Raw genomic sequence first — 5,629 nt, 5'->3', positions numbered from 1 at the left:
TTTTTTTTTCTTTTTGAAAAATCATATATGTAGTTGTATTAATATCCAACAATATAGTTATACTGAAAAAATAATTGCATTCTTTCATTTAATCCAACAATTATATATATACTACAGGATATGCGGAGAATAGCGGCGATTTTAAACCGCCGCTATTCCTAGGATTTTTTTTAAATATAATATTTTATTTTGATTTATTTTATAAACTTGGAGATTTTTTTTATCTATTTTTTTATTTAAAGAATCTTATCGTTCTTCTCTAAAATTCTATATTGCAGGAAAAAAACTCATGAATATTTAACTGCAAAACAAACTAACATGTTTATTTTAATATCAATAAAGTATTTCAATAGTCACCCAAAAAAGTAAGTATTTGGCTAATAATTAATACTGCATAGTTAACATAAACAAAACATATACTGAAAAACAAACTCACATATATCCTAATTTTCATTTTTCGCCATGTCCATCCAAAGAATTCATCAGTGCAGTGATGTCTGGTGGCAGCTCCCCACCTTGCTGTTGGACCAGATAACTCAGCACACTCTCTATTGTCTGCCTCTTCATTTTCTCCAATTGTAGCAATTCACTCTCCAATTGGGATTGTCTATGTCGAAAATCGTATCATACCAGTCAACACAAATTACAAACCACAAGATTTCTACAACTATAAAACATAATGCTAATTTCTAATTTTGTAGAGCAAGTTTAGACCAACTCAACCAGCATTAGTTTTGAAATCACAAATAAATTTGAGGTTATAAAGCAGAATAACCCTTTGTGCAAAATTTTACTTCTAGTTAAGCTCAACTCTTTCCACACTAATAGAAATAATTTGAAATGGGACTTTGTTGTTTCACTGTAACAATTGGCCAATCACATAATATAGTATCAATAAGGGACTAATTTATCTAAAATATAATTACACAACCAATATCAAAAGTTTAAGAATATGGAGTTAAAATCATAGGCACCAGAGATGACATTAAGGAGTTTATTAGACAAAATCTATGTCTTTTTCTAAGTGGCTGTTTCAATATGTGGTGTTGTAGATTGGGGAAGAGGGGATGAAAAATCTACCTAAGCATCCATAAAATACTTTTACCAAAAAAAATTACACTAAAATACTTCATTAACATCATCCTAAAAAAATTAATCAAAGTAAGAACAATAAATAACTGAAACTGCAGTATGAATTAAGAAAGTCAACTAATAACAGGGTTAATAGAGTTATTCAATTTATCTTTTCAGTGTGTATATTTTAGTTTTTGATTTTCAATTATTTTACTGTAGACCCATAATTACAAATAATTTATGGTGTTTTATTATTGTTATCATAGCAACCTTTCACGTAAATTATGTCACCAAACAAATAGATCACAATGAAAATATGTTAATAAATAATCAAGTTAATTTGAATGGCTTTAATTATTTCAAGCAAGTCTCTTGTCATATTATTCCCCTCATAAGCAGTGCTCATAAGACAAAATTAATTATTCATGTTTATCACAAATTCCTACCTATCAGTATTGTAGGAATTTGAAATGCAGCTTCAAAAATTACCCTTTTGATATTCAAGCCTTCTTAGTAAAGCTCTAGCTTCCTATAAAAAAAAGGAAAAGTATGAGGAGCCAATGTAATTGCTCTACAATATGTACAATGAGAATAATTTTGTAATTAAAATCAAATGATTAATTAAAATAATTAATTATTATTTATTTCAAATTTAAAATTAAAAGAAAATTAGGATTTTCTATTTGTTGTTACCTCCTTCATCTAACTCCCTCTTCTTTTGACCTAGCAAAAATTCCTTCCCCCAATTTGACGAGCAGCCATTGAAGAGAGTCCCACTGCCGGCACTAGAGAACCAATCTCCATGAAGTCCGCTGCAACCTGAGCAGTCGGCTCTACCCAACCGGTCCTCCCGCACGATTGGAATCTTCCCTTCATGCTTGGTGTTCGCTGCTGCCATCGTCCCGTGCGCCTCCGTTGTGCTACCGTCAAGCGTCTGTCGTCGACTAAGAGCTCTCCATTGCCGTCGCCTGGCCGCTAGACATCCACACGCCCGCGCGGACCTGTGTCGCATCATACTCATCTCTGAACGCCGCGTCTTCTTTGCGCCGCCTGTGATTTGCCGTCAACGAATCCAACGCCACCATTTTCTCTGCTTGATCGCGATGCTTCTCTTCGTCCCCATCTTGGACTACAAAAGGTCAGTATAAAGCTATCTACTCTATAGTGTATGTTTGTTTGATACCTAGATTTCAGATGTTCTTTGATTTTGGGTTTGGCTGTTTAATGTGATTGATGTTAGATTTTAATTGCTGTAAATGTTATGAACTGCTATGTAGACCAAATATAAAAGTTCAATTCCTGATCTTGTGATTGTTATTAGTTTTTTGAAATCCAAAAATAGTTATAACTCAACATAATGTAGCTTCATTTGAAATTGGGTGCGAATCTAAGGTTCAAGTACTATATGCAGTAGTTATTTTTATGGACAAAGTGGATATTTATCTACTTTATGCCATTGCTTTGTTACTTGATTTATTAGATTGTGCATGCTCATACTCCGCATGTTTCTTTTATTATGTGGTTTAGATTGGATTTTGTTTAATTTTAGTTGAATTAAAGTTGAATCTGAATTATGCCATTTAAACATGATATTCAATCGGATACAGCTTCTTCTTACACAGAAACTCTAGAGCCGTGGCAAAAGTTGAGCATTTGGAAGCCACTTTTTTGCTATTTACACCATTAACCCCATAGACCAAGATTAAATAGATGATTTAACAAACCTTGAGTATTTTTCTCAAGAGGTAAAAATAATTTATTTATCTTTTTTAAAATAAATAAATAAATAGCTAATTGATTGCATAATTTAAAATAGTAGCATGAAAAAAATGAGGTATACAGGATGTGATGATGGAGATGTTAGCCAAAGATACAAAACTGTTCAAGTAAAGAGCGTTCGTTACTTATTTATTTCACTCAAGACAAGAAAAAATGAATGGATTAATCATTAGAGATGACAAAAATCAAGATTAATACAGGACATGTGCATTACACATGATCTTTTTTTCTTTTTTTTTTTTACTTTTACCTTTATAAAAAGAACCATTTTCACTCTTCATTCAAAAACACTCCTCACCATAGTATTACCCCAATTTGTAACTTTATTGTGCAGGGAGGACTTGCTGGATATTTTGAAAGAGATTTACTACTTTAGTTGAAGATCATTTATATTACACTCTACTAATGGACAATCATAAAAAAATTAGATATAAATATTGTATATGTTAAATTTGGTTGATTTAAATGTTGTATATGTTAAGCCATTTAAACATGTTGTAAATGTTGTATATGTTGCTTGAAACTTTTTAGAGTTTGTAATCTCGTACATAGTACGTATGTATGTATTTATTTATTCTAATTTTTCTTTATCTTGTATGTATAAGCACAAGACTTGGCTTCATTGAACATCTTGTTCCTCAATGAGTAATCACCGATGCTTCTATTGATGAATGCAGCAGCCCCTGTAAACTTGTTAATATATTCTATTAATAACAAAATTGGTTATTGATATTATATTATTAATATTATTGCTGAAATTGTTTATTAAATTGACAAAGATATAGTAATTTCAGCATGTGATTTTTTATGTATGTGCTTCCATGTCAAAATGTTTATGATGATTGGCTTAATTTGTATGTGTGTTGAATTAATTTGGTTGCTTAGTGAAGGTTTCTATAATTGCTATTTAGTTCATCGTGCGATACATAATTAGTCATTTTGTTTTGGATTTGTGTATTTATTTGAGAATGAATGCCATGCAAGTTTCGAATCTTATTCAAGTTAGAAGTGATGAGACAGATCTTGGTCATCAAGTTTGGAATATAGTTTAATTTTGTTTTGCCATGAATCGCAGGTTTAAGTTGGTTTAATTTTGTTTTGTACTACTATGTTTTGCAGTGTAAAATTAGAACAAGGAACTGTCACATCTCTATTAGAAAAAAATGGAATTATCAAAGGAGTTCACTACAAAAATAAGAGTGGATAAGAACTTCCAGCAGCAAAGGCTCCTCTCACCATAGTTTGTACTACTATGTTTATATTGCTCTTATTCATTGCCCTTTCTTTTTGGCATCAATGATTGAGATAAATCATGTACTATACTTTAAGCCATTTAAACTAAGGCGGATGTTCATTTTAGTATGATTCCGGATGGTTCTTTTCATTCTAAAGTGGATGATTACTGTGGGTATACAATTTATAGTATAATTTATGATCCTATTGTGTTCATGTAAACAAAAAATTAAAAGAGAAACTAAAATAGGCCGGATGTTCATTTTACTAGGTAGGACGATGGTTATTTTCATTGTAATTTGGATGTTCTATTTATTATTATGTTTCTTTCGGAGGAAAAAATAAGTTAATAAAGAAGTTGTAATTGTATTCATAAACGCATAATAAAAGACAAATTAGGATTAGTGGTCACTGAACATAGCCGTTACTTCCTATTTGAGATCCTACAAAGAAATTGACTTTGCTCTCTAATTTCTCTAGCATTTTTATTTTTGGTCCATAGCCAGCTATCCACACATTGAAGAAAAAAACAGTATCCTTAAGCATGCAACCACATAACATTAGAAAGTGTAGCTCCGTGTCTCTAACTAGTTTGACATATATTTATTGAAGACAAAATTAAGTTGGATATTAGCTTCAGTCTTACTATGATTAGTAGTTTAGTACTATTTTATTTCAACTTTTACCCACAATAGACATAGTCCAATCTAATGCTCTTTTTCTTGTATTTTTTTTAAAGCTTTTCAAACATTCAGTTTTTTGTGCTTTTTGCCAATCCATTGTACACAAATAAGAACACGTTTTCTCTTATTGTAAATCACAGCTTTATAGGTTCTTGAGTTCATATATATAACATAAAGATTAACAAAATCAGAAAATTTATAGTATGTTATCATTTACATTGTTCAGTATTATAGAACAAAGAAATTCATGGAGCAAGCAATATCTTCTCAACATGTTGGCTGCTTTTTAGCTATGATGCAATGTGCCCCGCTGCCTCAGAGAGAGGGAAGTATTTGTACACGACAGGCTTTACCTTTCCTTCTGTAATTGCTGGCCAAACATTCTTCCCTTTATCTAACAATCACAGCTTTATTTTCAATGCTTCTATTCCGCAAGCCATCCCCTGCATTCAATCCAACAAAATTCTAGTTATTGGTTGTCATCAAGACCCCATAAGGCAGCACCTTTGATCACATTAAACCTCTTTCATACCCATTCAACAGATTTGTTTTCTTTACTCATTGCTTTTTGCTCCCATTCATTTCTTAATTTAAACTCCTTTTCTCATTTGAAGCTAATGTCAATGTTTATGAACCCCTGCTTCATGTTATTAGCCTTATTTCTCAAGAACCGTAACCCCCAACATGCTTCCTTCTTTCCATTAGGATACGAAAAAAAAGTAAAGCATAAAGATGTAATCACCAACCGTATATGTAAATCCATTTTCTTTTTGCCATGCAAGTGATAATTTTTAGCAGGAATTTAATTGGTCACACAGACCTGGTCAATCAATTAAAACTATAACAACCACCAAGATAAA

Source organism: Arachis ipaensis, chromosome B05 (genome assembly GCF_000816755.2).
Source record: "Arachis ipaensis cultivar K30076 chromosome B05, Araip1.1, whole genome shotgun sequence".
Taxonomy (NCBI): domain Eukaryota; kingdom Viridiplantae; phylum Streptophyta; class Magnoliopsida; order Fabales; family Fabaceae; genus Arachis; species Arachis ipaensis.
The sequence above is the reverse complement of the archived record's forward strand: the minus strand, read 5'-3'. Positions refer to the sequence as shown.